The sequence below is a fragment of the Cicer arietinum genome, chromosome 5, assembly GCF_000331145.2.
Source record: "Cicer arietinum cultivar CDC Frontier isolate Library 1 chromosome 5, Cicar.CDCFrontier_v2.0, whole genome shotgun sequence".
In the NCBI taxonomy this organism is placed as follows: Eukaryota; Viridiplantae; Streptophyta; class Magnoliopsida; order Fabales; family Fabaceae; genus Cicer; species Cicer arietinum.
The window spans coordinates 17,516,661-17,528,019 of NC_021164.2; positions in this window are offsets into that span (position 1 = coordinate 17,516,661).

An 11,359-nucleotide genomic window follows, 5' to 3' on the forward strand; every position below is an offset into this window, starting at 1 on the left:
AATTGGGGTATATTTGGGGTTTTGTTTAATTTTTGTTTTAGGGGGATGGTGTTTAGGATGTTGTTGTTAGGTTTTTATTGTTTAAATACCTTTGTAATTTTACTTTGTATGTCTTAGTCCAATGTGTTATGTATGTATTATTCCAGTGTGTTATGTATTAGCTTACTAGTTGGGTTTAATTTCAATGTTAGGATGTTGTTCTAATTAAAATGGTTCTAATTAAAACTAATTAAGTCACTCCTGCTATAAAACTGATTAACACTTATTACAAGATAAGACCACTAATACTAATACTGATTAAAACTAATTAAGGCTCTAGTGCTAATTAAAACAAAAACTGATTAAAAGATAAAGTTTAAAAATTAAACAAAATATAACATAAATGATCAATAAAGCATAATGTATTATATTATCATAACGTATAAAACCAGTAAAACTAGGTTCATGTTTGAAATAAGGTCATAATACACATTATATAATAAGACCATCATACACATTCCAAAACAAGGCCAAACTACACATTACAAAATAATTGAGTGGTGTAATATTTGTGTAGTATTACATCAATGTAATTTGCATCATAAAGGGTACTAGTATCATTCTAACCTTTAAAGCCTATTTTTTTTTTATGTGTTTTAAACTTGGACTACATACAATTTTTGTTGTTGTTGGGTTTTTTGTAATTCTAATTGTAACTTCATTGTCATTTTGTTGTATTTCAGCATTTGGAGGAGGAGGAGTTGGAATGTCCTTCTTAAAGAGAATAGGGTGACAATCTTATTCCCCTAAGGTCATTCATGAATGCTTTTTCTTTTTTTCTTTTCGTGCGTAAGAGTTTGGCGATTGAAGTATTTTTGAGCATGACTAGCAACTTGAGTTGAAGTTCTTGTACCAACATGTTTTGCAATGATCTTCCATTCTCTTTTGTTATACAGTTGGAGCCCCTGTAGAAATAACCTATAAAAAGTTACAAGACAAAAGTCATTTTTTGTGTGGATAAATAACTTTTTTTAGTTCAAATAACTGTAGAATTAACTTTTTTAGTTCAATTTGATGACTCGGCACTAGGATCTAAATTTTAGTTCATGAACAAAAGCATTAAGACTTTATTAGTCCATCATATTGTGAATCAAACTACTTCACTTGATGGTCGTGTACTCATGTTTCTCTCTCTTTCAGCTAAATTCTCATAATGCATATATAGACTCAATTGACATGAAAATTTACGTTAGTAAATTAAAGCAAAATGAAATAAAATATAAATTTTCAAATAAATATATACTCATGTTCGTCTTCGGTCCAATGTTTTGTTGGATATATGACTTCTATTGTTAGGAAATTTTATACAATATTATCAGCAAGATTATCTAATTCTTTCCTAAGTGATGAATTAATATCAAATCCAACTTGTTTAATATTAATTCCTATTTTAACAGTAAAAGATTCAAACAGTTTATTCACAGCGGAATTTTATAATCACATGCAAGATTAATATGAAAAGTAAATATAGAGAGAGAGGAAATCATGCACCAGGATTTTTATACTTGTTCGGCTATCACTTTGATAACCTACATCCAGTCCTGAAATCTACAACAGATTTCAGCCTTTCACTAGAATGATTTGAGAAATGTTTTTACAGACTTTCCAGCGACACAACCTATCCATCCAACTCACAACCACTTCTATCACAATACCAACCTATCCCTAAGAGTTACTCGTCAAACTCTAGCGAGATCAAGATGAGGTTTCTTTCAGATAAACACAAGCATCCCAAAAGATAACCACCAGTGTACACTACTGGATTTCCAAAACATCAATTACAGAAATTTGTCTTTCACAAAAGAATTAAAGAATACTAAGAAAATTTGACTCAATCACAATGTAAGATCTCACACAAAAGTATTAGGCCAATGAGTGTTTGTGTGTTGTAACGATTTTTCTCTCAATGTGTTTTTCAGTCTTCAGTGTTTAAGAAAAAGTGTTATCAATGTTATTCAAAAGTTATGAGAAAATTGTGATTGATTCAATTTATATATTTTCAGAAAAACAACGTATCAATCGATTTCGTAATCGATTTTATTAAAGTTTAAAACCAGCTTAATCGATTATCGCGTGTCTTGTTTTTCTTGAATCTTGAAAATATAAGAACTAATCGATTGCCTAATCGATTCTTTTAATGCACTTATCAGAAACTGATATCAGTTGTATCAGAATCGATTGACTAATTGATTATACATGTTTTGTTCAAACAACGAGATCAAAACAATCGATTGTGCTGGTCATAGTGACTCAGATATTTACTTCAATCGATTTGCCAATCGATTGTGCTGGTCACAATAACTCAGACATTTACTCCAATCGATTTGCCAATCGATTTGGCTTGTTACAGAACCTCAGCCATTTGGTTAAAATCAATGTGCCAATCGATTATTCAACGTGTTTCTGATAAATGATTAACCAGTTCATTCTTTCAATCGATTACTTAATCGATTGATGCAAAGCTTGCACTTAAAGAAACATTTATCAATCGATTATCTAATCGATTAGTGCATTGCTTGCAACTTAAGAAATTTATTTCAATTGATTGTCCAATCGATTTTGTTGATCACAGAACACATGTCTTATGAAAAAGTATTTGCTTAATCGATTTTCCAATCGATTGACTCAGTATGAGTTTGGTTCTGTGATTCACAAAATCGATTACTCAATTGATGTGCAAATCGATTGTCCAATTGATTTGTTTAAACACAGAACACAGGTTTTGATAAAACCTTTAAGTAATCGATTTCCCAATCGATTAACTTAGTAAAACCTTTATTTCGTTAGTCTGACAATCGAATGCTCAATTGATTGATCAATTGATTTATTACTTGATTGATTAAAACTCATTTTATAATTTCATTGGCAAATACTATATGAAAACTCATTATGATTAAGTCGACCTAATTGACTCTATCAACACTAAAAACTCTTGTACATTAGTCTTCAAGCCTTGTAGGACATCATCCATCTTTGCTTGATTGCTTGAGTTCCAAGTTTTGTCCAAGTGTGGAGTGTTTGATTATTTGCCTGAAATGTTTCTCAATTCAAACCATTAGATCAATCAAATAATTTATATGTATTGTATGTTTGGGAATTAAATCAAAAACTTGATCAGGGAAGCACATGTCTTACATGTTTCACTTTCTTTTTCTCCTTTATGGGTGGAGAAGCTTTGTTCTGATTGGCTAAATTAGCATTATAATCTGAGCATGTAGGAAAATCGACATCAATTGGATTTCAGTTTATTGAATTTGGGTAATTGAAATGAGATTGTTGAGAGGGTGGTAAAGATTGATTAGGCCTTGTTGAAGACATAGGCATCGTGTGAATGGAGTTAGGATCAATTATATCCTCCATATTGTTGGTAGTGTGGAAGTGGTACTCGGGACGTTTGATCATTTCTCTACAAAAATTAACAAAGCAAAATGTAAAATAGAGAGAGAGATCAAGGAAAAGAAATAAAGGAATAAATATAATGAACGAATGTATTTATCTATTGATTAATATGTATGAAGTTAAGAAAGTATTCATTTGGTGGCGAGTTTCAACTGCCATTTTCAATGTTGGTTCTTCTTGCTTGCTTGATGGATTAAAAGTTAAAACAAACAAAAAACAAAAAATTGAATAAAATAATAAAGGGGTCAATGAAGAGAAGTTAAGAAAATGATGCAGAGAGACAATATTCGTATTAGTAAGGCATGCAATTGAGGTAGTTCGGGAGTCAAAGCTCATTACTCTATCATTTTACTTTTCTTTTTTTCTTTATTTTTTAAGAAAATCTTACCTAAGGTTGACAATTTATTTATCTTTCATCTTTACAATTCAATTTACTACAATTATTTAATTGATATACAATTACACTATTAGCACATCACAATCATTCAAAATAATGACGTTAAATATAGTGTTGGTCAAAGTTAAATATCTCTATTATACTAACGGAATTGATTGAATGACGGTGTAAAAACTTTTTATACTAAAAATGTAAATAAATTAGATCCTTAAGAAAATACTCTTATATTTAGAATTTAGTTTATATACATTACTAGTGTAAAGATTTTTAACACTATCAATCGACTACAACTGCTAAACCGTTAATAATGTTTTACTATTGCCATAATAATTAAATCGTTAATAATAATTTATAATTGGGCATAATTTACCGACTATATAAATTATTTTACACTACTAGAGCATTGAAATTAAACTTATATTTATTTGAAAAGTATATTTTTTTTAATAAAAAAACTGTGTTTTATTTTAAAACTATTTAAAAATAGTTTAAACTTATTTTAAAATCTTTAAAAAAAAAAACAGAATTATTAATTATTTTTACTGTGTTAAAAAACAGAATTTTAAATAGTAACTTAAATAATTATTTATTTTTATTAGAAACCATAATTTTGTTACTAAAAAAAATTTATTCTTTTAAATTTAAAAATAGAATTTTAATTATTAAAATAGAAAAACAAATTTAACAAATCTATTGCTCTCTATTTTAATTAAATTCTCATCGTGCATATATAAACTTAATTCACATGAAAATTTACACTTATAAATTAAAATAAAATGAAGTATAAGTTAATTTAACAAAAAAGTATACCTATGTTCCTTTTTGGTTCAATGTTTAAATATCTTTTCTCCTTTTTGAGTGGAGAAGTTTTGCTTTTATTGGCTAAATTAGCATTATGATAAGAGTATGTTGGAAACTCGACATCAATTAGGTTTAGGTTTATTGAATTTAGATAAATGAAATGAGGTTGTTGAAAGGGTGGTAAAGATTGATTAAGCTTTGTTGAAGACATAGACATCATAGGAACAGAGTTTGGATGAATTATATTCTCCATTTTGTTGTAGTGTGAAAGTGTTACTTGAGACGTTTGATTATTTCTGTTCAAAAATTAACAAAGTAAAATGTAAAATAGAGAGAGGGATCAAGGAAAACAAAGAAATGAATGAATATAACGAAAAAATTTACCCATTGGTTAGTATGTGTGAAGATAAGAGATTATTCATTTGGTGGGGAGATTCAACTGCCATGGTCAATGATGGTTCTTCTTGCTTGCTTGATGGATTACAAATTAAAACAAAATAATATGAATAAATTAATAAATGGGTCAATGAATAGAAGTTAACAAAATGATGTAGAGAGAATATTAGTATTAGCAAGATAGAATAATAGCAATCAAATCTCATAACTCTATCCCTTTATTTTCGTTCAGGTTGACAATTTTGTGAATTTTAAGAAACTGATATCTATAGTTGACAATTCATTTATCTTTTATCTATATAATTTAATGAATTATAATTATTTAATTGTTATGCACTATCAATGTAAAATATTTTATATTATTAGCATAAAGCAATTATTAAAAATGATGATTTTAAAATATATTATTGGTAAAAGTCAATCATTTCTATTGATCTTATGGTTATGATCGGATAACAATGTCACTCACATGATTGTTAGTTCAAAGATTTTTAATAACATTATATTTAAAATTTCTGACTGTATAGATTTGCTAGTTCAAAGTCAACCACTCTTATATTTAAAATTTAATTTATATATATTGCTAGTTCAAAGATTTTTAATACCATTAACTACTTATAAAGTCACTCACATGATTGTTCATAAATTTCTGACTGTATAGATTTGCTTACACTACTATCGCATGAAAATTAAATTCTCAAAAAAAAATTGTACTATGTTTGTAAAAAAAAAATACTATTGTAACGTATAACATTGCTAAATCAACTATCATAACTCTAACCTTTTACTTTTACTTTTTTTAAGAAAATCTTATCTAAGGGTGGCAATTAAATTACCAATCCATTTCAATAAATTACAATTATTTATTTTAAAATACATTTTTTAAGAAAATACATTATAATACTGGTTACAAAATTGCTTTTTTTTAAAACTAATTAATTCTAAAAATTGTGTTATTTATTATTTTTGAATACTGATTTAAATTTTATTATTTTATATGTTTTTGTTGAAAAAAATATTTTTTAATTCTTTTAATCATTATTTTTATTGTTGTTTAAAAAACAGAATTATAATAATTATTTATTTTAATTATAAAAATAGAATTTTAATTGAAAAAACAGATTTTGTTTATGAATTTCAAATTAGAATTTAAATTATATTTAATTATTGTCAAAATAATTATTTAAATAGGGTGGTGGTGTGTGTTGATTGGTCGTCAAAACTATGGGTGAACAAACTTCAGTTCTGAATTAGAACTATTTGAAAACTAAACCGAACAAGTTTCAGTTTGAAATAACTGAACCGAATAGATTTTCAGTTTAAAAAATCGAACCGAACTATTTTATAAATTGGGGAACCGGTTTATTAATCTGAACTAAATCAAATTGATTTTAACTTAGTTATTTTTTCCCATAGGCCAAATTTTATATAATTACCTCTAATTACTTCTAAAAACACAAATTCGGTTCTAATATTTTTGAACTAAAATCGGTTCAGTTTACTTTTTTCAAACTAAAAATCATTCGGGTTCGGTATTAGTTTTAAAAAATTAGTTCGAAAACAATTTGTTCTCAATTTTAATAAATCATTCAGTTCAAAAATACTTCGGTTCAATTCAGTTCTATAATTTGATTCAATTTTTAGTTTTTTAAAACATCCCTAGTCAAAGCTCCGCTTTCTGCCACCGTAACAAAGGTGTATCTCACAAATTTTAATAAAATATTTACTCTCCATTTTGTTTTTAATATTATACAATTCATATTTTACTAAAAATAGTAAGGATCTACTGTTTGACTATTTTTTGAGAAGTTCATTATACACACTTGAAAATTCTATATTAAAAATTATTAAAAGGATATACTGTTTGACTGTTTGACTATACTGTTTGACTATTCACATGAAAGTTTATGCTAAAAATTAAAACAAAATGAAATATAATTCAACATTGAAAATAAATATATACTGGTGTTACTTTGAAGTTCAATATGGAAAAGCGTCATTCATATTGGCTAAAGCACTATAATCTGAGTATGTTGACAACTCGACATCAATTGGATCTATATTTATTGAATTTGGATAATGGAAATGAGATTGTTGAAAGGGCTCTAAAAATTGATTAGGCATTGTTGAAAAAATTGGCAACATGGAAATGGAGTTATGATCAATTATATCCTCCATAGTGTGGAAGTAGTACTTGAGTTTGATAATTTCTCTGCTGAAAATAATAAAGTAAAATGTATCAATGTATTTACCTATTGATTAATATGTGAACAGAGAAGAGATTATTTATTTCAATTTTTACGATCATTAAAAGTGTATGTTTTCATGAATAAAAAATAACTAAAAGTGTATGTCTACATGAATCATCGAAAAACCAACATACAAATTCACCACTAACACAATTTTTTCACCGAAATTAGTTCCATATTAATTTCCCTTTGTTTTAGTATTTCTTTATTTCTTCTGTTGTATTTTGATAAATAGTGAAGTGGTGTGCCATAAGTTGATTTATAATATATAGACTAACATAATAACCAACTATACATCACGAAACTAATTGTCTAATAACCACAAATAATTTATACATGAATTTTAAAAATATCATAAATCATACCTGATTTTAACGAATTATCCAATATGTCAATTATCGATATGAGTCTATTTAAAAATGAGTTTTTAAATATGTTCAATTATGTGAATCAATTATCCAATATATTGAATTATCAAATATGTTCAACTATGTGAGTCAATTATCCATACCTTTTGTAACTGCAAGTGAGTTTTTTGCCGGTGGATAATTATTTCATTTTGAAAACTTCCCTATGATCTAGGACTATTAGATTACTCACCACAACAAACTTTCTGTTTTCTTTTTTATTTAAATATGCTTGTGTGTTTATTACATATTAGCAATTTCATATTTTTTTAATTTTTTTTTATGTATTTTCTAAAATCAAATTTTAGTTTTTATTTAAATATGAATTCTAATAATTTTCATCTTCTTCATAAATGTTATAATTGAATAAAATCATATAAAGTATAATTTTGTCCAAAAATATATCAAAATAGATAATTTTTTTTTGATAAATGTATAACATGTTTTGTATCAATAAAGTACAATAAATAAAAACTAGTAGTACTTTAAAATAAATATGTGGTGACCGTAAGAAACTCAGCCACCGCCACTACCAAATGATTAAATTAATAAATATCAAACTAAAAGAGTTTCTATATTGTTTAAACAATTGAAATTATTAATTGTTTTCAAGACGGAACCTACAAAAACAAAACAAACACAAAAATATTAAGTTTCCATTTTCGGTTACATTAATCATAAAAAATAGATTGAAATAAGAGAGTATAAACTAGTAGACTCAAGTATAAACTAGTAGAACCATATGATATACATAACATAATTATAATTCATAATTTATTCCATAAGCTAAGATAGCAAGAAATGGAACCTAGAGTCGAGAGATTGAGTTGTTTGCTTTACGGTGCAATCTACAGTGTTATGTTGCTTTACGGTTTACTTGGCCACAATGCACTTTTTTGTTGGAACAAATTGTATATTTGAGAGGAATTGAAATTGAGAAGAAAAGAGAAGGAAAATTGAAAGTCAGAAAAACGAAAATTGATCTTCTTTGTCTGGGGATTGATCTTATTCAGTCTGGAGAATGATTGAGTTCTGCATCCGATTGATCTTTGCCTGTTAAGGCTTTTATAGAGGCAGCTTTAGCTGATTTGGTTACAACAAATTTAACCAACTTCTAACCATACTCTAACTTCTAACCATATTCTAACTAACTAATTACAAATCAATTTGAATTATATTTAACATGCTCCTTAATTCAAAGTGATTCAATTTGATGTTAATCCAAGTTTGATCCTCATCTCTTGGAACTTCACCCTCTTGAAGGTTTTTGTTAAAATGTCAGCCTTTTGGTCATTTGTATTGCAGTGTTCCAGTCTTATCCTGCCCTTCATTACTTGATCCCTTAAGAAATGAAATCTTGTTTCTATGTGCTTGCTCCTTCCATGGACACTTGGATGTCTTGCTAGGTCTATGGCTGATTTATTGTCTATCTTCATCTTCACTGCATTATTACTTCTCAGTCCCAATTCTGCCATTTATTCAGCCATCCACACAGCTTGGCATGCTCCCATGGATGCAGCCACATATTCAGCTTCACAAGTAGATAATGCTACTATGCTTTTCTTCTTTGAACACCATGAGATTGGTGAGTTATTGATTGTAAACACATAGCCTGTGGTACTCTTTCTATCATCCATATCTCCACACCAATCAACATAAATGAAACCAATAAATTCAGCTTCCTCTTCATTCAATTTTGTGGAATATAACAGCCCAAGTTCAATGGTCTCCTTTATGTAGTGTGATGTCCTAGGCTTCTCCATGTACCTACTAATCAGCCCAACACTATATGAGATATCTGGCCTAGTGTTGCACAAGTACCTCAACGATCCTACAATTTGCTTGAAGGTTGTAGGATCAATCAACTCATCATTGCTCTCCAAATCATTGCCCTCTTTGGACAACACCAACCCTGACTCTGATGGGGGTGCTGCTCCCATTGCAATATTGCATTTTAAACCTTTTTAATATATCACTTGCATACTTTTTTTTATGCATAAAAATTCCATTTTTTCTGGTTTCAAACTCAATACCAAGGAAATAGGCTAGCATGCCCAAATCAGTCATCTCAAATTCCTTCTCCATTCTGAATTTGAACTCACTGATTTTCACTTCATCACTGCCAGTTAGCAATAAATCATCAACATAAAGGCATATCACTCCATGCTCATTCGCATATTTTTCAAATTGCTGCTCTATGAGGAATCTGTCAATCCTCTTGTTCCAAGCTCTAGGAGCTTGCTTCAGGCCGTACAAGGCTTTCTTCAATTTGTAAACATGATCTTCTTTGCCTTTTTTCACATATCCAGGGGGCTGCTTCACATACACTTCTTCATCTAATGAACCATTGATGAAGGCTGATTTAACATCCAATTGATGCATAGACCAACCTTTGTAGCTAGAAATTGAAACTACCATTCTTACTATTTCAATTCTAGCTACTAGAGCAAATACCTCATCATAGTTCAACCCATGTTTTTGCAAAAATCCCTTTGCTACAAGTCTGGCCTTGTATCTAGCAATCTGCCCATCAAGTTTCAATTTCAATTTATAGACCCATTTCACATCAATTGGTCTCTTGTTCATTGGCAGATTCATCAGCTCCGATGTCTCGTTCTTCTCTATGGCTTTGAGCTCCTCATCCATTGTTGCTCTTCATCTAGGATCACTTAAGGCTTCTTCATCACTTACTCGTTCTGATTCAGCCAACAAAGCAAAATGTGTTAATTCTCCAACTGCATTGATGGCTGAGTCAGATGTCACTTCATATGGTTGCAATCTGACTGAAGGCTACCTAGCTCTTTCAGACTTTCTCATAGGCTCAAAAACTTGTTGACTTGTTGTTCCTACAGGTTGGCCTTCATCAAGCCCCACTGTTTCTGTACTGATGGTTTGACTGATGAAACTAACTGGTATGTTTGGGCTGCTTGAGCTGGCTTCAATCATTTTTGTAACGCCTAGTTACGTGGGTATAAAACTGAGGTAATAATGGAAAAAAATTTCAAAATTATATAAGAGAATAAGGTATTGTAATAAATAATGAATTGTTCGAAAGAAGTAATGTTATGAAATCTCAAAGTAAATCCTTACAACTGAAAATTCTTTAATATTTAAAATATCCAAAACTGGGCAATTAATATCTAATCCCGAAATAAAGTACGATGTAGACACTATGTCTACTTATTCTTGATCTACCAACCTAATTGAAGGAAGTCACTCTTCTCAAGGGAGGTAGGACTTCTCGACTCTTGACATCCCCAACGGTCTCAGTATCTGAAAACAACACTTTAATGAGATACTAAATCCCAGTGAATAATACACACAATTTTAAAACAAGTATTGTTCTCAGCCGGAGCGGTAACCGGAAAAAAGTCGATCATGGCACCCGCCTTCATCCAAAAATATTCTTTAGAACTATTAATGATATTACTAAGATTTCTCTATAATAACCAACTACTTCCAATAATTAATAAAAACTCATCAATTAAATTAACGATAATCCACATCTACCATAATCAGATAATTCCAATATACACATTTATTATGCAGAAAATAATCAATCAATTCAATGATGGAGATATACTACTTATGCAAAGTGAGTATTATCTAATCATGTGGAGCACCAGCTCATCCAGTGTTGGGTACAAGACCCATCTGTGTGGAGTTTAAAC